Here is a 23,739-nt window from a genome sequence, read left to right as displayed (position 1 = left end):
TGCCTACTCTGTAGGGCTTTTGTGAATAGTGAATGATAATAATACCTAAAAGCACTTAGCACTGTTAGGGCAAATAGAAAGGGCTTGATAATGTTACTTCAATATTATTAAGGGGCTATTTTAATACTCTAAGGGGAAGGAAAGCAGAAAGCTGCACTCCATGTTTACTCTCCTCTAATAGGGTTGGTGTGACAGTGGATGTTAGTATCCACCCTTTGTCCACAAGGAAATCAGCTCACCGAGGTTAAGTCCCCTGCTGGTAAGCGGCCTCATTAGGACTAGCGCACAAATGTCTCCAGCTTTCTCTCTACCACTGAGGAATCAGCAAGGGATGCAGAGTTCTGTGACTTCAGCTCCATTTGGGAAATACTGGAACTGAAGTGGAGTTAAGAAAATCTACTCATGAGACTCCAAGAGAGTCAAGAAAAATATCCCAAGCTCTCCTTTGCCATTTTCTGGAAGCTGAGCTACCTTCTGATAAAATGGCAGGTCTTTGCCCTTTCAGGGCCATACCCATTGAGAATCTGATGAAAGGTGTGGATTGTTGCTATAGGAAATGAGCATTGTTTTTTACATTCAATGTCAAGAGTTTTTGGACCCTGGAAGCAGGCCCAGAGTTTCCACGTGGAGAGCTTCTGGTCTTATCTGCAGGTTGAGTTCAGCCTTGTAAATTCATTCCCTTGGTTTTTCTTCCACACCTTGTGACCCACAGACATCTCCAAATCCCTGCTGTCTGGGCCTCCTGTGGACGTCCATAAGAAACTCAGTTGAAGGAGGAAGCCCAGTACAGGTGTCTGGATACTTGGACATTCCTTTAGCCAGACTGACCTGAACAGAACCATCTGGGTACAAGACATACAGAGGTCATTCAACAAATGACTGGAAAATTCAATAAATGTTTGCTACCCTTCACCTCATGTGCTCATTTAAGGAGTTTGTTTTCCACTGTTAGCAAGGATGGCTTGTTCATACATAGCATATTTCTGGTTGGCCATATCCTATCCCAGAAAACCTTTTAGCTTCTATCTGTTGATCTCAAAGGAAGTTCTAGTTTCCCAGTGGTACTTTGTGTGATGTGCAGCTCTCTGAAAACTGTAGAGGGCAGCAAGGTTTGGATGTCCAAACTCCACAAAAGGGCAATGGTAGATCACTGTGGTGCCTGTGCTCATGGCTGCCCAGCCCGTGCCACCTGCTTGGGCACAGGGGCAAGCCTGTGACTCAATCCTGATCAATGTCTGTGTTCCCTAGAGATTGTCCCACGATTGCACATGACTCAGACTGGGCCAGTCTTATCTTTTCCTATGACCTTTTCTGCTGAGATCAGGAAGCCCACTCCTGCCTCTGGGCTCCTTGCTGTGGTGCCAGGATGCTCAGGTCCATCTTGCCACCACACAGAGGAAGACCATCTGCCGGAGGGGAAGCAAGCCCAGAGCAAAGCAGAACCCAAAGATGGGGAAGATGAGAAGCTCAGTGTGCCTGATGCCAGTCCCAGTCTTCCTCCTAGTGCGTTCATCAGACCAGAATGGACTGGATTTGTGTTAAAATGTAGGAATGGTAAGACACACAGACTTGGGAATGAGTGTTATGAGGGAGGAAGGTTTATACACGTGGATCCCCAGAATCAGGAGGCATAGCGTGTTAGGTAGGGCCACCTGGGAAAGGGCAAGGGCTGGTCAAGGGGCAGAAAGGGTGAGGAGACAGCATGAACCAGAGTCTTTGTTGAGGTTTTCACAAGAAGGAATGGGCAAGGCAGAAGAGATACACTGAGTCCATTTAGGATTGGCTAGTTTGAATATTTTGGCAGGCTTTGGGCTATTGGAGTGTTCCCTAGTTGTCCAGTACTTGGGGCAATTCAGGGCACAAGGAATACTGGCTGGGTATGTGAGTGATAAAAGACATAATTGATGTGGCTGTGGATTGGTTCATTTGTGTATAAAATCGACCAATTTGTGTATATTTTCAGGGGATTTGTTTGTTCTCTCTAGGAATTAGCCAGCCCTAAGAGGGGCAGTCTCTCTAAAACCAAGACTCCCAAATGCCAAAGCATCAATCATACAGAAGATAAGATGTAGTCCATACAAGGTTGTGCTGCAGTAACAATCCCAAGACTGCAGTGACTTTGAACACAACAAAAGTTTATGTTTGCTATGCAGCCAATGAATGTTGGGACAGGGAGTGAGAACTGCTCACTGTAGTCACTAAGGGACCTAAGACAATGGCAACTTCTCAACACGTGCCCCAACCCCTCAAGGCAGGCTGAGGGAATATGGCAGACTGCACCCTTGATCTTGAAGCTGCTGTGCAAAGTGACATGCAAGTCACATGGTTGCACCAAAAGAGAGAAGAGGACAGGTAACTTCAATCCTACCATATACCAAGAGGGAAGGGAAATGGGATATTTGTGATTAGCTCTGGTAACTACTGTCTGCCATCATCTGAACCAAAAGATTCATTTTTTGCCTACGCTGGTTTGCACTTGCAAACAAAAGAACTATGAGTAATAACATGCACCATCTCCCCACCTTTCCTCTCCATAAACCTCATCACTCGTGTGTACATGAAACATTTTCCCAAATATCATCGCCTCTTCCTTTTCAGCCCCTGAAATCAGTTGAGCGTCCATTCATTAGGGGTTCGTGCATTTTACGGAGGGGAAGCTAGAGCGGGTCCAGGGCTGAGTTAGAACTTGAATCTGGGACTTTTCAACACAAATGCCAGTGGTTTCTCCATTCCAACTTCCATTTGGGGGGGAAAAACTTGGTATCTTCCCAGAGGGCTGAGCTGCTCTCTCAATCTGGCAACTCTCAGCTCTTTCCCTCAGCAGTCCTTTCCGCTTCCAATCTGGGTCGTCTTTCTGCTCCTTTGCCTCCCTTTTTAGTGATTTTCGGGTCCAGAGACATGGATGTGAGGACCAGACTTTTGGGTGCTAGTTCCGCACCCACACAGTGGGCACCGTGTCGAGAAGCCATTAGTCAAGATGTGTGGTAGTTACATGTGTATTTCCAGGAAGTGAGTCCGGGGTGGTACAGAAGGCTCTTCGTTATTTTGTTCAGTAAGCTGAAATGTTATCAGAAGTGAGAGAGGGTTTGATTACTTTAAAGAAATACTTTCATCTAGAAACCACTGGCTCTCTGGCATTTTTTAAGTTTTCCAGTGGTTGAACATTTACAAGAACTGTTTTGAACCTGTAACCACTGACTTCCAAATACTGATAATACCTAAACATTTTCTTACTTACATGATTTGACTTTTGACTTTTGTACAACTTCCTTCTTTTCTATAGTGCTCACATTTCTGTCCTTTCTACAACTACTTTAAGAAAAAAAAAAGACTTTTTAATGGTATTCTTTGGTCAGCACCAGAGGACTCTAACCCCTAAGGAGAGAACCATTCTTCATCGAGAAAATGTCAAGAGCTCTTAAAGGTAAATCTGAGAAGCTGAGCTTCTATTAGCCCTGGGCTCTTGGGAAAGACTGATGGGCTTTCCTGCCTCATCTCTAAGTGCAGAAAACTACTTAGGTAATGCAGCTCATGAATTTACAGTGAAGTATGAAGTAGACCTGTTGACTGAAGATTGACAGTGGAGCCTTCTTGGCACCTGGTATCAATGTTGCACTAGCCATGTGCCTTTAGACACATGCCACACTGTAAAATACAAGGCTGTCCCCTTGAGTCTAATGATAAAGGAATTGAGAGATGCTTTGGGACATCAAGAGGGCACTCTGTTACATACTGGATCCCTAACCTTAGTATTTCAGGAGCTCTGATACAGCTCCTACTCCAGACATTCCTTTGGCTTATTCAACTTCTGGTAGTGAGCAGCTAACAGTTACTGATTTAACTAGCAGGTAGTTAGGATATTGATTTGAAACTGCTTTAACAAAAACCCATTTTTGTTAAAGAACTGAGTTTCTCTCTCATGTAAAATCTGGGCTGGTAGAAGGTTTGAGAAGATAAGGCAGGGTGGTTCTGCTCTAGGAGATGGTCCACAGACCTGAGGTTCCCTCCATCTTGTTGCTTTACCAGCCCTCATCCCTATGAGCAAAGCCTGCTCACCAGTAACTCCCAAGTCTGCATCCTAGCCCATGGAAAAGAGCCAAGAGGAAGAGGATGGTGTGCCACACAAGTTACCACATATTTCCACTCATGACCCATTGGTCACAGTCAAATGGCTTATACTCAGCTGCAGGATAGGTTGGGAAATAGTCTCTGGGCAGTCATGTGTCTAGCCCGAACTCTAGGAGTGGTGGCTGGGGTGAGGAGTGGGTGGGGCTCATTACTAAAACCAGGAAGAGAATGGATAGTGAGAGACAATTGAAGGCACAGTTATGAAACCTGCTCGGTTGATTACAGCTCAGTGTGGCTTAATTTACCAGTTGCAGGTTTCATGGGGGAAGAGAACAGAAAGGCTGCATGCAGGTAAGGGTGGGGTTGTAGGGTGCTTCTCGAGGAGGGAGACCATGTCTCCTTGGTGCCCACAGCAGTTAGCACAGTACCTAGCACACAGTGGACTGCCCATAAATGTTCATTTGTGTCCCACCTTCTTCCACAAACTCACACAGGATTTGACCTGTATTAATAAATGATTGTCAAATTATACCAAATTCATTAGAATGGCAGACTGGTGGAATTAAGGTTGACTTGAATCTCTTTTCCTAAATCTCTTTTCCCCAGCAGTGCCTCTTATGCCAGATCAGTTCATTCTAACACCTGCAGAGGGATCCGCGGTGCCTGGGCCCTGATTCACCACCTAGGACCATTCTCCCATCTTTACACCATGTTTTCTAGCCTTGACTGACTTCAGGTCTATGCACATGGGGATGCCTGCTCATAGCTGTCTCCCAACCACACTAGTTTCACTTGGTAGGAGGAGGAAGGGATAGGAGCTTTGAGATGAGGGGAGGAGGGGGGTAGTTGGGGGGATGATGTGGCACTCTGAGCTCCTGCCGTTTTCACAAAGTTCAGGGAGCAGCATTTCCAAGGGGCCAGCAGAATGAAGAGGCTGAGTTCTTTGCAACTGCTGGAGGGGGCAGAAAAGAAGCGGCTAGCTCTGGGCCTGAGCAGGGATGGCAGCACAAACCTCCAGGCCTAGCTGCGTCCTCTCTGGAATGTCTTCCCTTAACTGTCTTAACTCCCATTGATCCTTCTGGATTCAGGAGCAGCACGCAGCAGGCCTAGGAAGTCAACTTTACTGGCCTGTCTTCTCTGCCTGTATTTTCCCACAGCCCCTCACCACCCTGCCTTATAGATTTCTCCATATTGGCCTCCCCCACACCCTCCCAGCTGTTCACCACTGTACCTTTGTCACCTGAGGGTACAGATAACAGGCAGCCCTTGTTGGCACTGAGAGCTTCCTTCCACTAGATGAAATGGGATTCTGTCCCCAGAGTTACTCCTATAGAAGAGGTCACCTGTCACTTGTTATATCCATTTTGGTGACCCAAGATGCTTACTACGCCCAAAGCCACACTGGAAGGGAAATTCTCACCTGCGCGCAGCGGGCGCTGGCCCAAGATGCCCAGCAGATGGCGCCGTTGCTCTCCTTATCCTCCCACCCCAGCCTGAAACGGAAACAAAGACCAGGAGAGAGTGGGGAAGGTGGGGTGGGGGGCCGGCCTCTGCAGAACGCTGGCAATGAGAGAAGCTTCCTGCCGAGGAGGCCCCAGGCTCCCTCACCCGCGGAACCCTTCCCCTCCGGCTCAAGGCAGCAGAACAGAGAGGAGACGACGATGGGGGCAGGGCGGGCGCACGGGGGAGCCGCTGAAGCTCCCAGGACCCCATGCAGAGGCTCCTGCTGTCTCCTCATCGCTTCCATTACAGACTGGGGATGGCAGAAGGCCCACTACTGGGGCCTGTTAGACAGGACTCTTCCAAATACGGCGTTGACAGTGGCAGCCACTGGCCGGCGCTCAGCCCACAGCATCTCGGGCTGGGCTGTGAAACTTCCTAGCTGAACACCTTGGGCAAGTGGTGGGGTGAGGATTTCAGGTTGGTTGGGAGCCAAGTCTCAGTTTCTTCATCTCTAAGAAAGAGAGATGAAGGTTAATTTTTCCTGACAACACAGCCTGGAGGGGATTAATTACCCATGAAGGTGTCTGAAAAACAGAAGCTGACCCATCAATGTTGGTTAAACTTAAAGCATGTACAGTTGCCTCTGCTGGGGCAAACCCTTCCACAGGGTCAAAAGACTCAACAATTCTCTCCTGAGAGGAACTTGGATGTGATGGTAAAAGTAAGGGTGGCAAGATGCCCCTGTCATCTCTCATCCAGCTTATTCCAAAAGCCTCCTGAGTGGTCTCCCTGCCTCCAGCACAACCAGCCTTCTCTCCTTGCAGCTCGTCTTTCCCCTTTGTCACTGCAGGTGTTTTCTAAATGGAAATCTAATGCCATTCCTTTGCTTTAAATACTTAAATGGCTTCTCAGTGCTCTCAGAATAAAGGCCAAACTCAGAAAAAGGTCATTCAGTGTTTTTTACAACCTGACTTCTCGCTACATTTTAGTCCCATGAAACAAGATTAAAGAAACAGGCATAAAGCAGAATTAACTGTGAGGATCCGGGCTAGAGGGCATGGGTCCTAGGTGATGATTTTGGACAGCTCTGGGCACCAAGGACAGAAGTGGAACAGGGTCAGGAAGGAAGGAGCACGAGGGTTTGGTGGCCAGTATTGTCCAGTCCTTGATCTGCCTTTTCTCTGGGTCTTACTCACCATTTTGTCTCTAGCACTTGGGACACTGCCTGCCATTGTAGGTGTTCGGTCGTGTTGAATTCATGCAGGCATGAATGAATGAGTGAATGAATGAATGTCCCAACAGGGTCCAGGGTTGACTGGCCATGTCCTGTGTCCACCAGCTGCTGCCTTTTCCTGCAGGGGAACATACTTCCTTCTCCCCACTGCTGCCAGGCTATCCCCATCCCTCATTGCCTTGGCTGACCTCTGAGGTTGGACTGCTCAAGACAGTGGGGCCAGGAGGAGAGAGCTTGTCTCAGCTATGCAGTCTCAGATCTAGCTCTGGGGGAAGCAACATGGCACTGACAGCAGAAATTCCAGAGCATCTTATGTCCACCGCCTCTCTGAATGCTGTGTCCTAAACCTTGCAGGAAGGTCACCCTGGCAGCAGAGGGTCACCCTGCCTTTCCCCCATAAATCCCTTAGTCAGGGGACATGGGCATGGCTGCCTGGCCACGGGTTCCCCTGGACGGCCCTCTCCCTGGCACAGAGGGTGCACATCTTGTGCTCCTTCTCTCATGTTAAACAGCTGGTCTAGGAAGGCTCCACACTGCTGCAGCCTCTGCCGGGTCTCTCTCGTGACCCCATTTTCCACAGCACTCACCTCCACTCTTCTCCATACGGTGGTTTCTCCTCAATGTTCTCCATAAAGATCTCCCCCCACTGGTTGGCCAGCTTGGTCACCTTGCAAACAGGAATCCATAGCTTCTGGAGAGGCAGAAAGCTCTTCTCCATGTCTGCTTGTCCAGCAGAGACATCCGTTATTCCTCCCAGTCACCGCCCTCAGTCACTCTCATCCCTCGTCACCATCTCTCACCCAGCAACTGTCTCAGCCCCTTACTGCCTGGGCCTGTCTTCCCCAATCCAGCCTTCACAATGCTTTCCAGAAAGGAAATTAGATCTTGTGTTATCCTCTAAACCTGATCCTCCTCTTCCCAGGCTTCTCCATCTCAGCAAAGAGCCCCAACCAGAAATTGAGAGACTGCCACTGCCTATTCCCGCTCCCTGGTGCTGCCGCACCCTCACCAACTCAATCCATTAGCAAGTTCTGCAGGTTCTCTCTCTGGAATGTATTCACAGTGGCCCATTTCTCTGCATCTCTGCACCAGCTTAGTTCATGGCACTGATATTTCTCAGTATCCTCTAAGCACAATGACCTCTACCAGCCTTTGCCTCCTCAACTCATGTCAGTTTCCCCATTGTGCCAACCTCTCATTGGTTCCAGGGTCTGCTGAGGTCCTCCTGCCGCTAGGGCCTTGCACTTGCTGCCCCCCAGCCCCTGAGCACCCTTTTCCCTTGTTTTCACAAGACCAGCTCCTTCTCTTTTAGGGCTCAGCTAGAAAATCACTTCCTTAGAGAAACTTTCTCAGGCCACTCTCTCTAAAGAGGATTTCTCCTTTTATTCTCAATCCCAGAATCCTGTTTCTTTTCTTCCTTGTCCTCAGTATAAAGTCTTATTAATTTAGTACATTTATGTGCATACTTATTTATTTAACTTGTCATTGTCTCCCCGTTGGAATTTACCCTGAGGGTGAGAAGCTTGTCTGTCTTGTTCAACACTGTATCCCTTGAGCCCAGCACAGCCTGCATAGAGCATATGCTCAATAAACATTTGTTAAATGGGCATAATAAACAAATGGAAGATCCACCATGTCCCTGTCCACGCTTCCCCACTGCCCTTGGCCTACATGCCACACCTCACAGTGCCCATCGCAGTTAGCGCCTTACCTGAGCCCTCTTTTTCTGGCTTCATTGCCAGGCCTATGGGGAATCAATCAAGATGAGAGAGTTAAACCAGAGTGGGTGCCATGGTGCAGACAAGAGCACTGGCCCGGGACGTGAAGAAAGGGACGGGGGACAAACGATCTTCATGACCCTAGGTGGCACTTCAATTCTGTGATAGCTACTGTGTATATATATACCTTTTAATCATAGCCGGATTAAACTCTGGACCAAGAAGCCAAGGGAGCAAATCAAGGTCACAAGGGATAGCTCTCGCTGTCCTGGGGACTGCAAAGGGGTGTGCACACGTCCGACTCCCTAGTGCTGACTCAGGCCAGGTGGGGTCAGAATTCTCAAGAGAACAACTTGAAATCAGCAGACCTGAGAGTAGGGGCCATGCCCACCCAAGTCACACTCCATGCCCAGGACTCAGCACAGTACTGGGCTCATCGCATGTCCTCAGTGAAGAGCTGAGTGACTGTGCATGTCCTGGGGACCAGGAGGCTTGTCCCTCTCATGTCAGCTGGGGGGCAGCAAGAGCACAGGAGAGCCCCTAGAGGTTGTGGTTCCTCTGAATGAGAAGCCTCTCTGGTTGGCAGGCGCAGGTGCTATCTGCCCCTTTCCTCTCCTCTCCCCTCCCCAGGACAGACCCTGACTGAGCCTCCAGCTGCCCCCATATTCTGGGGGCCCGGGCTCTGTTCTGTTCCCCACACCAATACATTTACCTGGCAGATTAAAGTGATCTCTGCTGGCTCCTTGCAAAGTGACTGCCTGCCGAGGTTTCTTGCTGCACGTTCCCAAGCCCAGCCCCAGGCAGCTGTCAGGATTGAAGGAGGCACTTCTGAGTTGTCCTGTCAGTGTCCTCAGAAAACATTCCCCACATGCCTAGGTGTGGGGCTCTGGGTGTGGGCCTCCGGGCTCAGCCCTAACCATAGGTGTAAATCCAGCCTCTGTGGTGGGACTGGGGTGAAGGGAGTGAAGTTTCTAGAAGGAGCTGAGGGTGTCCAGGTGCCTTTCCACTGACCACAGTCCTGAGCAGCATGAGCTTCTCCACAGCGAATTCAGGAAACTATTTGTATTTCTGATCAACTGGTAGAGTTCCATCCACTGAGAGGGCAAAGTATCTCCAATGCTGGGCACCACAGGCCATCACAGAAAGCCTCTGGTGGCCGTGTGCACTAAGTCCTCCTCAGACCAGGAGACAGGCCAGAGATGTGAAATAACTTGCTGGAGGTCACACAGCTAAGTGCCTTCTGACCCCAAGTTGAGTGATTTTCTGTTCCTGGGAAAATTAAGGTGCACTAAGTTCTAATGTAGGACCATCCCTAGGAGAACAGAAAGAAGGCAAACACTGAGGAGATGGCCCCAGGAGTGTGGGCGGTTGAAGCAGGGAGCTGCCCCAGGTGGACCTGCTGGGAATAGAGGGTGGAGACAAAGAAGGGACGCGGCAGGGTGCCATATCAAAGGGCGCTCTCCTGGAAGTGAGAAAGACGTTATTCCAGGCAGTAGTGGGCAAGGTTGGAGTGGGGGGGAAGGTGGAAAGGGGCAGGAACTGCTGCAGACTTTGTGGGGACCTCTGGTTCAGGGGAGATGCTTAGAGCTGGTGCTTAAACTTGAGGTGCCTTTGGGGGTTTCTCTGAAGGTTCCCCCCTGGAATCCTACCATGGTGCTTGTCTCTTCCAGTGACCACTTAGGACTCCCCCCAGCCCTGGTTTTCCCCAGGTCACTGGGTCACTCTGTTGAGGCTGTGTCAACTTCCAAGCAGGCAACTCCAAGCAGCAGCTCCGGCGTCCCCGGATGCACAGGGGAGTTTCAAATCCTCTGTCTGAACAGACTCAGAAATTCAGGCCTCCCCTGTGCAGCCTCCTCTCCCAAGCACAGTGGCAGACCAGGCGCATTGGCCCCCTCCTCAGGCTTTCCCGGGGGTAGTCCATACCTGCCACTGAGCCTCACAGGCTCCAGGGTCCTGGGTCAAGTGGGCATGGCCTCCTGAAGTGCTTCTCACAAGGCTGGGGGAGGGAGGATAAACACCCTATCCTTCCCTGTGGGGGGCAGTGGGACACATAGCCTCCAAATAAATCCTCCAAATAACTCCCTCCAAATAAATTCTCTCAATTTCCTAATTTTATGAGTACAATCCTTTCAACTCTTTAATGTTCTATATTTTGAACATTTTCAGCACCTCCTTTGCAAATGCTGTTTCAGCATGGAACACTGGGGCACTTGACATTTTTTGTTTTGTGCTTGGCTTTTTGGGACCTTGGTGAAGAGAAGAGGTTCCATTTTAATGTCAATGCTCATTTTATTTTATTTTTTTAAATTGGTAATACATTCACATGATCAAAACTGTCAAATAGTATAAAAGTGTACACACAGAAAACGCTCCCTCACTGTGGCCCTCCCCAGAGGCGCCAATGGGTTCAGTTTATTGCACATTTTTCCAGAGAGAGATTTTGCCTGCACACATATCCTAGCCCTTTAATGCAGAGGTCAGAAAACTGCAGCTCAGCTCACCCCCAGGGCTGAGGCCAGCTCGCAGCTTGTTTTTGTACGTCCTGAGAGGGAACTATGGTTTTACATTTTTGAAAGCTTATAAGAAAACAAAGAAAAAACAAAAACAAGCATATGAGACAGGTGGTCTATGGCTTGCAAAGCCTAAAATATTTACTATTGGCCCTTCCCAGAAAAAGTTTGGTCAAAGTTTAAACAAAAGACAGTGTATTCTATACACCTGGCTTTTTTTCACTTACTAATCTATCCTAAAGAGGCCTCTTTCTATCAGTACATAGGAGCTTCTTCCTTTCTCAGGCACACAGAATTCTATTGTCTGGATGGACTATATTTAGACAGTTTCCTACTGTTAACCTTAAAAATAAAACTGTCAGTTATTTTACCAGCAAAAATGGGTTTATTCAGAAATAGCAGAGAATTGCACCTCAGGAAAAGCAAGATACCTTCAAAACCACAAGCAAGTCAGAAGAACAAAAGAGATGACCATTCTTTTATAGAGGAATAGGCAGAGTTGGGAAGGCTGTTATAAACAAAAAGATTGAAGTAAACCCAGTTGGAAGTATGGTGGATTTTTATTGGCTGAGTTGAGACAGTCTCCAGTTGGCTGGGCTGTCGTCAGAGTAGGAGGAAAACCTTCCTTCCTCAGGCTGGTGTACAAGGTAGTATCTAAAGCGGTATTTTCTTGCAAGGTCCCATGTCTTCCTGTTAGGTCTGCAATGGATATGGAGTGGTAGGGTGCAAGAGCTCCCCCTGTTGGCCTCTGAACTCCATGTCAGTGAAGTTTCCATTATTTTTCCAGAATTGAGGCACAGTAAGATTGTTAGCAACCTTTTGCTATTACAGACAATGCTGTAGTAGAAGTTGCCTGTTTAGACTGAGGCAGGTGTTAGTGGGATGCAGGCAGATAGAGCTCAAGGCCCCGGTAAGTTGCAGTCAGGAGGGAAACAGGGTCAAGGCTTCACAATAAACAAGACACACCTGGGTCACCTGGAAAATTGAGCCTGAAAAATAAGGGAGTTTTTTCCTTTTGAACCCAGCTTGATCCTAGCAACAAGCCCCCACCAATCATGAATTTCTCCATTTTTGTGCTTATAAATCCTGGACACTATAGCCCTGACCACATCCTCCCTTGGAGCTCCTCCTGATTAGTGGGAGTCTTTTCTTTCTTTTACACTCCTCATTAAAAGCTTTGCTAGTTTCTCCATACTCTTGTCTGCTGGCTTCATTCCTTGACACCTCTGAGACGTGATCCAGAGAAGAACAGTGACTCCTCCATAGTAACAAGACTGCTACAATAATGCCACAGATTTGGTGGCTTGTTAACAAGAGAAATTAATTCCTCACAGCTCTGGAGGCTAAGGAGTCTGACATCAAGATGCCAGCAGATTTGGTATTGGGTGAGGTCTGCTTACTGATTCAGACAACTGTCTCACTGTGTCCTCACTTGACAAAAGGGGTGAAGGAGCTCTCTGGGCCCTGGTCCCACGAGAGCTCCACATTCATGAAATGAGCATCTTCCAAAGGCCCTGCCTTCTCATGCCATCTCCTTGGGGGTTAGATTTCAACATACGAATTTTGGGGAATAAACATTCAGTCTGTAGCAGAGCCTGTGCCCTTTTCTTTTATCCCTCCCTTCTCCTCCTCTGGTGGGGATTGGGCTATAACCAGGACTCTCCCCAAACCCTTTACTTTTCTGGACAGTGCAGGACTGGTGGCCTCCAGCCCCCATCTCCTCAGAGCCCCACCCTGTGTCCTCATCAAGCCCAGGCCCTTTGTGGTCTATCCCCAGGAGCTGTAAGCAGAGTTCTAGGGCTTGCTTAGCTCACCATAAGGAGAATGACCCCAAGGTAGACCCGGTGCAGATGGAGAGTCCACAGGACTCAAGCCCCAACCTCAAAACCTGACTGACTCATGCTTTTCCTCACCCCCATACCCATGGCATAGCAAGCTCTCAACCTGCCATGCCCTTCATTTCCACTATCAATACTAGTTCAGGACAAGAGCACTTCTCACCTGGATTCCTAAAGTCCCCAGAGAGCACCCCTGGCTTCTGCTGTTGCCCCCTGAAATCCATTCTTTACCTGGTAGGCAAGTGGTCCCTTGAAACCCATCAGGGGGCATTACTTGTGCACTCAAAACCTGCCTCACGGGCTCACCTGTCCCAGCCTCAAGGCTCCACCCCCCCTTCCCAGAGGGCCCGCTGCCCTTGTCCACTCTGCTCCAGCTACGCTGGCCTCCCTGCTCCTCCTCAACTGCTTTAAACTCTTTTCTACCCAACGCCCTTCGCACCAGACTTCCCCTCCCCCTGGAAGGCTCTCCCCCCAGATCCACACCTGCCTGCTTAGAGTTCTGTCCACACATGAGCTTCGCAGAGAGGCTTCCTGGACAAGCCGATCCAAAGTGGCCCCCCAGGCACCCTCCACAATGTTTTCTCCATCCTGAATCACATTTGCTGGAATGACCTTGTCTCCTTCCCCAGAGGGCAAGCTCCCAGAGAGGCGTGCCTCGTTTGGCATGATCACCATGGTCCTTCTGGGACCTGATCTCCCTTTCTGCAGAGCTCCACGGGAGCTGGATCTTGGTCACACCCCTGCATCCTTTCAACAGATACCTTCATCAGGCAGGAGTTTCCAGCACAGCCTTAGTTTTGGGTTCTGAAACTTAACTAAGATGCACGAATTAGCGTGCTGACCCAGTCTCAGAGGATGGAGAAATCTCCAGCTGATCGGCTCTTCTCTCCTTTGATGTGGAGCCCTTTGATTCCCTCTACCTGCCTGCCCCCACCTCACTCCGTCCGTCTCCACGTCCAGGCCCCTCAGCTGCAGCCCCACCTCCCTTGCTGCTCACCCATCAAAGGAAAGCAAGACCTTCTCAGGAACCCCTGGGCTTGTCTGAAATGAACAAAAGGAACTAGGGAAGAGAGACAAAGACAGAGAAACAAAGGGAGGGGGCCAGTGCTACCCGAGGCCAGGTCACAGAAGAAGGCAGCAAGAAGTGTGCTGGTATTTCTGAGGGTGCCCAGCCCTGGCCTGGTGACGCACAGCATCCGAGACACGCTCTGGGTCAAGCTCACCCCTGTGTGACCATCACACTCAGCGGAGCTAGTCAGTCTGGGGGACAGTTCCAGATGGAAAGTCACATTTAGAGGCCAACTTTGCCTTGAATGGTTGAAGAGTCAGGAGTGGGATCTCAGTAGGTCACACATCTTTTTATGTCCTTGTCTTTTTATCTTGTCCTTGACTTCTAACCCCTGGATGATTTAAGATGGAAGAATAATAGTTCACATTTTTTTACATGAACTGTGAGCCAGATACTATTATGAGCTTTTTAAATGCTTAGAATATTGAATGCAGACAGCAACCTTGTGAAGTAAGAACTATTATTATTCCCATTTGTGACAGATGAGAAAATTGGGATACAGGGAAGTTAAGTAACTTACCCAAGGTCACACGGCTGGTAAAAAGAGGAACTGGAATTTGCTATAGGCAGTCTCATTCCAGACTTTGTACACTTATCACTCCATCACATGCCTCTCAAGCAAGAAAATCAATGTGAACAAGCCTTGTTACATGTGACACCCCCATATAAGAATTCATATTAATCAACTGCTTCTCCCTGGCTCTCAGCATCTCTCCATGTCTCTAGGACAGTATGTCTACCTCAGAGATATGAAGGGACCAAGATAGGACTCCTGTCCTCTAGTAGCTCAATGCCCAGCCTGGCACAACAGCCCCACAGATGTGTATACAGTTGGGTTCTACTCAGGAGGGCTGTTGAGGATGAGTGAAGAATAATAAGATGGTGGAGGAGCTAAACTCCAAATTAGAGTTATTGATCATTCTGTTAGTGATAAAAATAGTTAATATTTATTGAGTGCTAATCATGTTAGGCATCATTTGACACATTTCATGTATTAACTGAAACGTTTATGCTCTCTGACCTTGAAGATGCCCCCCATGATCCTTGCCACCCTATATTCTCACCCTTGTTTAGTCCTTTTCCACCCTGAACCAGGGCTGACTTGTGTGACCAGGAAATTATATGATGGAAATGACAGTGTGAGAAGGCACTGCCGCTTTCCCTTTGGCCTCTTGGATCACTAGGTGGAAAGGAGCTGAGGCCTCTGGCCAACAGCACATGAGCGTGCCACCTTGGAATGCCCACCCAGCCCCACTCAAGCCTTGGGATGATGCAGTGCCAACAAACATCTGACTGCAACTGTGTCAGACATCTTGAGCCAGAACTTCCCAATGGAATACCTCTGAATGCCTGACCCATGAAAACTGTGAGAGGTAATACATGGTGGTTTTATGCCACTAAGTTTTGGATAATTTGCTATGCAGCAAGAGATAACTAGTATATTATTAACTCATTTAATTATCACAACTCTATTGTTGCAGAGGCAGGATTTTAGTCCAAGGGGCCCCCCACCAAACTTGCCTTTTAGACAGTCACTTGATGGTGCCTCTATTGTGGTAGATTTAGTAGGGGCCCACAGCACCAGGCTCGCTAAATTGATCAATCCTCAATATCAATTTGTTAAAAATAAAGACTCCCAGGGCCTTTCCCTAAATATTTTGATTCCCTAGGTCTAGGATGGAACCTTCAGCCAATTTAACACCTGAACATTTCAGAACTCACTAGTATTTATGGAACCCCTCAGTATACAACTGTGGCTCTCCCATTTTACTAGTTAGGGGAGACTAGAGGTTTAACCCACAGATTCGTTTCCTCCTCCCATCTCAATCTGATTCCAGCTGAGCAGTCCTCTTCCATCTTGTGCTATGCCACCTGGAACATGTGGCTTCCCAGGTCACTGCTGCAAAGCAAGTTAAAGAGAGATCATGTGATTTAAAAGGGTCAAGCCTGTAGGTAACTTGTGTCATGCCCATCCTCATTCACCGGCCAGAACCCAGTCACATGGCCGTAATATAACTGCAAGGGAGGCTGGGAAATGTGAAGAACAAATGAATATCTGGTGAACCACATATACTCTCTGCCACACCTATTATTTAGTCTTTAATTATGTATATGGTTTTGCATATTTATATATGTTCCTCTTGATTCCTCAGTTAGATAAAAGTACTTTGAGGTCAAAAGTAACTAATTTCTTCTCTGTATAAGCATGTGCACTTAGACATTACTAAATATGTTCTTCTAGATAAATTGGTGGTACAATAGCTCTAAGGAATTGTAGTAGCAATGTGATGTAGCGTCTGACGAGCCTGGGTGCAAATCCTGACTCCAGCATTTTCTTGGCAAGTGTTCTGAGCCTTAGTGATTTTGTTTGAAAACAGGAATGATGACAACTGCCTTACAAGTGATTGTGGAAACAGAATGATGCAATTTAGAATATAAATTACCTGTCACCCTTTATGTAACATAGTAGAGGCTCAAAAACTGGTGGCTATTATAATCTATTAAACTAGGGAGGGACATTAAGAAGGATGAGTTTTCTGAGGTCTGTGAGCCCCTCAAAATCATACGCAAACATTTTGTATATGCACTAAATACATAAGGACCTTTTCTTACTCACCTTTATTTCCAAAAGCTCACATGTAATACAGTCGACCCTTAAACAACATGGAGGTTGAGGATGCAGACCCCTCATGAGGTCAAAAACCCACATATAACTTTTGACTCCCTAAAGAGTGAACTACTAATAGCCTACAGTTGATTTTAGTGGTAGTAAATGATGACATAGACTAGAGCTTATATATATTTCATGTATTTATAACATACTTTTTCCTTAATTTGTCCAATTTTTCTAGGCTACACAGTTTGTCTACAAGTTTTTTCAAATTGTTGCACATTGCCAAAAAGTTTTCCAATGTATTTATTGAAAAAAATCCACATGTAAGTGAACACATGCAGTTCAAACCCATGTTGTTCAAAGGTCAATTGTAATTTTCATTATAAAATGTTTAAACATTGCAGATTATAATAGCTAATGGGTGTTAAGTGCTTCCTACATGCCCGGCATTGCTCTGAGCACTTTATACGCTCAACTTGTTTAGCTCTCACATGAAACCCATGAGGTGCTGTCATTATCGGTTCTGTGACACATCCCTGCAGATGAGGAAACTGATTCAGGGAAACCAAGTAGTCAAAAGTCCCACAGCTGGGAAGTAACTGAGTTGGTTTTAATTCAAACCTGGGCAGACTGGCTCCAGAGCCCATATCCACCAGTCAGTGGTTCCCAGAGTGTGGTACCTGGACCTGGAGCATCAGCACCACCTGGGGACATGTTAGAGATGCAAATTCTTGGGCTCCACCCCAGACCTACGGAATCAGAACTGTTTTTTAACTGGCTCTCCAGGCAATTCTGAGCCCTGTGAGATTTGAGAACCTTGCACTCTGTTTTTGTGCTGCTTCTCCCCTGCAGTTAGTCCTTCAAGGGGCCCAGTGGGGTGGCTGCCACTCAGAAATGAACACATCAGTGCTTTTGCCTGCACATACCTCTGTTCATACCCCTTCCTCCTGCATCTGATGTCAGAAGCACCCAGAGGGAAAAGATCCCCCCCAATGGAAATGGTCTCCTTTGTCCTGCCCTGCATTCTCCTCAAACTGGACAACTCAGCCGTTAGAGCTGCTCACTGGCCAAAACTGGGCCAAAGCTCCCTGCATGACAAGGAGGAAGGCAGACAGCAGCTGGCTGTATCCTGAGATGCTCTTTCGTTCCTTGCCAGAACCCATGCTTCTCAAATGAGTGTGCAGCAAACAGATTGCCGCCCAGGACTCTCCCAGCCCTCTGCCCAGCTGTTCCTGCCGTGGCAACTGGGCCCCTCTCTGCATTGCCTCTGATATCCAGATGGCTGCAGACATTGCAGTGCAGGGAGCTCCAGGCGGGCAGCTCCCAGGCCAGCTGTGTGTTTGATTAACAAGAGAGCCAGGCAGACACAGCTTATCTGGAAGGCTCACAAAGGCAATGCAACAGCAGCTACAAAATGCCAGTGTTTTATCCTCAGTCCAGCCAAGGGAGTTTTTCATGTTGATTCCAACGTTTGTTAAATGATGCCATAATGACAACCACTGTGACTGAGCACTTCCTCAGTGGGCTGAGTATCCTCAGTACAACAGCCTCTGCCATGGGTAGTGTTATCATTATCCTTGTTTCTCACGTGAGGAAAATTAGGCTTAACGTGGTGAAGTAATGCATCCAAGGTCTCACAGTTGGTAAATAGTGAAGACAGGACTCAGACCTGGGGCTGTGTGACCCCCATGCCTATATGTCTAATGGCTGCACTGGACAGAGCATGGTAACCTTGAACTTAGGCCTGAGCTGGCCAACAGGGCTTTTCATGTGGCTATGACCCACTTCTCCAGCCTCCTGGGAGCATCTCACAAAGGCTGGTAATGTTCACAACCATTTATTGAGCTGGTCCTGTCTTTGTTTAGAATTGCAATAATTTGTATACGTACTTTATAGACCCCATTAATATATACTCCATGAAGACAGGGATTTTATGTATTTTGATCCCCATTGGATTTCCAGCATCTAGAATGGTGTCTGGCACACAGTAGGTGCATCATAAATGTTGTTAAGTGAATGAATGGGCCTGACCTTCAGATCTTGAGTTGTAGAAGCCACAGGGAAGATACGGTTTTCTATTTGCAATATATTTTTTTTTAAAATCCATTTCCAAAGGGGCTGGCTGGATCTAATCATGATAAATGTTCTTGAATTGAGGGTGATTAATGAACTGTGAGACAAGGCTAAGTGTGTGGTGTGCCTGTTGATCCTCCAGATCACGTTCTAACTCCACTGATGCTGTACGTGCAACAAATTTTGGACATTGGTGGCATCACTCAGATCATCAATCTTGGACATTCCTCCTCCCGCTTTTGGAGCCCTTATAGATTTGTTGCCCTGTGGTATTACTATCCTGGAAAGTGAATTCCAGTAGGTGGTATAGTACAATGACCAAAAAACTTAGGTTGTTAGTAGTGGTATATTGCTTTCAAACAGGCTACGCAACTTCTAAGCCCCAGTCTCCTCTGTAAAATGGGAATAATAACAGAACTTACCTCATATAACTGTTTTCACCACCACCACCATTATTGACCATTATCATCCATGCTACAGGGCCTCTACTGAGCTCCCCATGTCCCAGCACTGGCCTGCCAGGACCCTCGTTTTAGCAAAGAAGGACAGTGTGGTCATGGGCTTTTCCAAAGAGCCAACTTTGCTATGAGAGTTCAAAGAGGAAAGGTGAGATAAAAGTTGATGTTAAGCGTGATCAGCCCAAACCAACTACATTTGGCATTCACATTCAGTGGGAAGAACCAAGTAAATCCAGCACAGGTAGTGGTGACAGCTTCTTTTGTTTGATTAGTTCAATACCTAATTTCTTGCTCCCTTGTCCAACTTTCTTACAGAGACTAGAAATGCCAAATATTTGCATTTCCCATCTCCCTTGCTTCTATGGGTGATGACACGGCTGTTTCAGGTCAATGAAATCTAAGTGGAAATCGGCCGGGGAGGGAGCGGTCTGGAAAAACTTACTTTCCTGATGACAAACACAAGAATTATCGGTGCTATCTCTTCCTTATTCCTTGCCTTGACTTTGGATGTGATGCCTTTGGACATGGAGCTGGTGCAGACATCTAGTGATTGTGGAGCAAAGTCATCAGGAAATTGTTGAGAGATTCACAAAGATGCCAGCCCTGACATCACTGAACTACTGAATGTATAGAATATTGCTACTAAGAAGAAAAATCAAAAACATTAACGTATTTTCAGTAGCTCACAGCCAAAAGCATTCCTTACTGGTCCAATGCCACCCTACCCAGAAACGCAGCCAGCATCAGATGAGGCCCCTCCGAATACCCTTCAAAGGGGCAATGTGCGCTTGCTAGTCTTCTGATGGCAGCTGAGCTCCACAATACCTATGGGAGACCTACTAAAGGGCTGAAGAAGTTTGGCTGTATGACTTTAGCAGGCTGATTTGTCTTGAAAGTCCTAGATTCAGGTCTGGGAGGAAAATGTGGATTGTAGGGGGCAGAATAATGCCTTCCCCCATAAAGATGTCCACATCCGAATCTCCAGAACCTGTGAATAAGTTATCTTATGAGGCCCAAGGGACTTTGCAAATATGATTAGGTTAAGAATCTTGAGATGGAGATACTATCCTGGCTTATCCTGGGCCTAGTGTAATCACAGGTGTCCTCATAAGAGGGAGGCAGGAGACTGACGGAAGATGTGACAGTGGAAGCAGAGGTCAGAGCGATGTAGCCATGAGACCAGGAGGGGGGCAGCCTCTAGGAGCTGGAGAAGGCAAGGAATGGATGCTCCCGTGGAACTCTGAGAAGGAACAAGGCTGCCAACATCTTGATTCTAGCCAGAAAGATCATTTCATACTCTGACCTCCAGAACTGTCAGATAACAAATCTCTGTTGTTTTAAGCCACTGGGCGTGTGGTAATTTGTTACAGCAGTCACAGGAAACTAACACAAGGGTCTCCTACTTTCACTTTATTTTCTCTGAAATCAGGATTCCAGCCTTTATCTTATTCACAAAAGTTGAAGCCTACTTTGTTGTATTCATTACTTGTAGCCTGGAGAAAATATGATTTTCCAATAATACACTCCGAGGCCTATCCCTCAAGTGTTTGTGGCCCCGTGCTGGCCTGTGCTAGCCTGTTTGTGCTCACATCTACCCTCTGCCTCCCCTTGCTCTGCTCAGCACTGCGTGGGGCTAGCTTCAAGAATCCCTTTCCAGCTGACTTCTAGCTAGTTTGGCCAAAGGGCAGCACCACCAGAAGCATTCCTGTGGGGGAAGAGCCAGTTCTCTCTCACTCTGCCTCAGGTGGCATCTCCAGGCTGCATCTCTTCTGGGGCTCAAGTTCCTGATACAAATCCCTTCCTTCTGTGGCTCCTGGTGCCACTGGGCATCAGCCACCATGAGTTTGGCTCCTGCCAGCTGGCCTCTGACTCTAATCCCTTGTTCATTCCCAGCCTGTGAGTGGCATGACCCCCTGTGTTGCCAATCTCTGGGTTGTCTGGCTTCTCAGCTCCTTGGTCACCCGTGTAACCAATTCCTGGTACTAACCGCCCTCTGTTGGAAATATCTTGAGTGCCTACTTTCCTGACTGTCCTCTTCCTACAAAAGCACGGCAGACGGTCTCCGATTTCTAACCCATCTACTGGCTGTAAGGGTGTGGACTCTGTCTCCTGAGCCCACTGTGTGGTCTCCCTGCTGGGCAAAGTTGGCTCTATGTGGTCTTGGTCATGGTCTGAGAGCAGGGAAAGCAAGGCTGGTGACATGTGTCTGCTGTCCCCCACTTCCCATCCTCCCCTCCGTGGTAAGGAATGCTGGATCTTCAGTCGGGTCCTTCATGGGCTGCCTGGAGGCTCCCACCCTTCTCCACCACCTTTACAGCTACATGTGGCCCTAAGAGGAAGCTCTGGCCACTTGAATGGGAGTGTGTGCAACTTCCTGTCATGCCCTTCTTTCCTCTCTTCCTGTTTCCTGCTGGCTGGGAAGAGGACATGGTGAGCCGTCTTCAGCCGTGTGTACAACACACCACAAAGGGGGGCAGAGCCACAGAGGGACGGAGTCCCTCCCATCCTGGAGCAGTCCCACCAGCCCCAGAGGCCTTATATTTGAGCTGTTATGTGAGGGAGCCATCAACATCCATTTGGTTTGAGCAGCTGTTATTTTTGCCTCGGTCAGACAGTTGGACCTATACTCTCACCACTGCCCCGAAATCAGAATCCGCAGTCAGCCCCGGCGTGCTTGCTGCACTATGACTGGGGGGTTTATGGTTTTCTTGTCCTTCTCCCCTCGATTATGATCCTGTGGGAACAGGAACTTTCTTATTTCATAATGAATTCCTACATCCTGGCACAGTCAGGACACTGAAGGCCTCTCTACTACATGTTTGTGGAATTAATGGTTGAATCTGAGACCCGAGATAAATTTGTCATTGTCTCCAGCTGGGGACACATTGAGTACTCAGCATCTCTTTGGGCTTTCATATATCCATTAATCCAACTAGGGTCATCACAGAATCCTAAAGCTTTATGAGTTACTTATGTAATATTCTTAGGTTACCTATCTGGAAGTTAAATCCAGAAGGGCTTTGTAGTAAGGTAGGGGTTGAGTCAGGATTTGCATTTGGGTCCACTGATGCTGAGATCAAGGTTCATTCTATTGCTCTGGGCTCCTTGCCTACATGTGGACTTTCTGATGGCATCTCTTCTGTTCTTCCCCACCTTCCGGCTCTGGGAGCTCCCTGGGTCTTCTTGCACCTCTTCTCTGATGGTTTGCATTTGGAGTATCAGCTGCCAGGCTCAGTTTATCTCCTGGGACCAGGGCTCTCTGGAACAGGCTCTCCCTGGGCTGCTGGCCGGCTGTTTCCCCCATTTTACAGATGGGCTTGCTGAGACACAGAGATGGAGCTTACACATGGAAATCATCCTGGGGAGCAAGGCCAGGGCTAGCGTAGGCTTGTCTGTCTTTGGGAATTATGCATGACAGAGTTTCTCTCTGGCACATCCTGAGAAGACAAATGAGCCAATTCTGCATGGTAGTAAGGGCTGTGGGAATCTCATTTTGAAAATCAGAGTCATTAATCAGCATTCATTTGCTTGAAAGAGCAAATGAATGAGATTCTGAGCAGAGCCCAGGCTCAAACTCACTCACTCTCTCGGGCTTCATAGCAGTGGGCCAAGCCCTTTCTGGCAGACCAATGTGCCAGGGCTTCCCAACTGGTTTCTGCCACCTGTTTGTCCCAACCCTGAAATGAGTTTTATGAGTCACATAGATGCCAGAATTAAGATGGTGAAGTTGACTGAAAACCACAGAGGTGAGGAAATGACTGAACTGGGAAGGCAGCACCATGGGCACTGTGCAGCCTTGTAAGTGGGTGCACTCTGGCTTCCTCCTTTAGCTTTGCACTGAGTGAGTGGGGGCCCAGCCCCAGAGCTCCTCTCTGGGGCAGCACGTGGTGGCCATCAATGGTCTGCAGATTGTCAGAGACGACTCCGTGCCAAGGAAGCCTTGGGCTCAGATGAGAAGTAGAGCAAAATATCAGACCACCCTCTCCCTAATGTGGGGGGCGAGGTGCAGGCACCTGAAAGTGACAGGAGCTGAAAGCCTGGAAATGTATGTTCCAGGGAGAGGGTTTCCACAAAGCCAGCCCTGCGTCCCTTCCGGGCCCTCCTCCCAAACCAGCGCAGATTTCCTCCCCTTAATAGAACAGCAGCAGTGTGCTTGGGGGAACTAACTCATTTTGAGAGCAGCAAGGCAACAAATAACCCCCAGGAAGCAGCATCCAGGTCTAATCAAGAGCCTGGAGACAGAAAGTGGACATTTAAATCCAGGCCTGGTGTAGTCATTTGAAGGTGGAAAGGGGTGACTACTGTAGGCCAGTTTCCCTCCCAGGGAATGGGGAATGGGAAGGAAAATGAGGAGACCATCCTGTCATAAAATGGTAGAAAGTTCACAACTTAGTGACTGGTGCATGGCCTTTGAGCTCAAATCTGAAATTGAGGACTTACTACGTTTAGGTCTCAGAACAGCCTCTTTATATCTCTGGCCCTCAGTTTCCCAATCTGGAAAGTGGGTAGAATAACAGCATCCATCTCTCTGCCTTCATTTAGAGCAAGGGTCAGCAAATTTTTCTATGAAGGACTAAGTAGCAAATATTTTAGGCTTTTGGGACCTTATGAACTCTGTTGCAACTACTCAATGCTGTTGTTGTGAAGTGAAAGCAGCTATTTAAGTAGTAAATGAATAGGCATAGTTGTGTCCCAATAAAACTTTATTTACAAA

At 47.8% G+C, this 23,739-nt stretch overlaps 1 long non-coding RNA gene across 4 annotated transcripts; it reads right to left on the bottom strand.

Moving 5' to 3' along the window:
* Window positions 1–1,905: 1,905 nt before the first annotated feature.
* On the bottom strand, window positions 1,906–9,293 carry LOC108390295 (uncharacterized). 4 transcript variants are annotated; one of them, XR_012122682.1, is made up of 6 exons: window positions 9,176–9,293; window positions 8,457–8,489; window positions 7,333–7,436; window positions 5,489–6,022; window positions 5,300–5,395; window positions 1,906–3,057 (listed from the first exon to the last, which is right to left on the bottom strand). It is a non-coding gene; the product is annotated as an uncharacterized lncRNA (long non-coding RNA). The 4 variants fall into 4 exon arrangements; XR_001851469.3 differs by lacking the exons at window positions 8,457–8,489; window positions 9,176–9,293 and adding an exon at window positions 6,708–6,863 and having other exon boundaries at window positions 7,333–7,919; XR_012122683.1 differs by lacking the exons at window positions 8,457–8,489; window positions 9,176–9,293 and adding an exon at window positions 7,546–7,919.
* Between the last annotated feature and the right edge of the window lie 14,446 nt (window positions 9,294–23,739).

The sequence above is a fragment of the Manis javanica genome, chromosome 11 (genome assembly GCF_040802235.1).
Source record: "Manis javanica isolate MJ-LG chromosome 11, MJ_LKY, whole genome shotgun sequence".
Lineage (NCBI taxonomy): Eukaryota > Metazoa > Chordata > Mammalia > Pholidota > Manidae > Manis > Manis javanica.
Note: the sequence above shows the minus strand (reverse complement) of the source record. Positions and strands in the feature narration are given on the sequence as shown.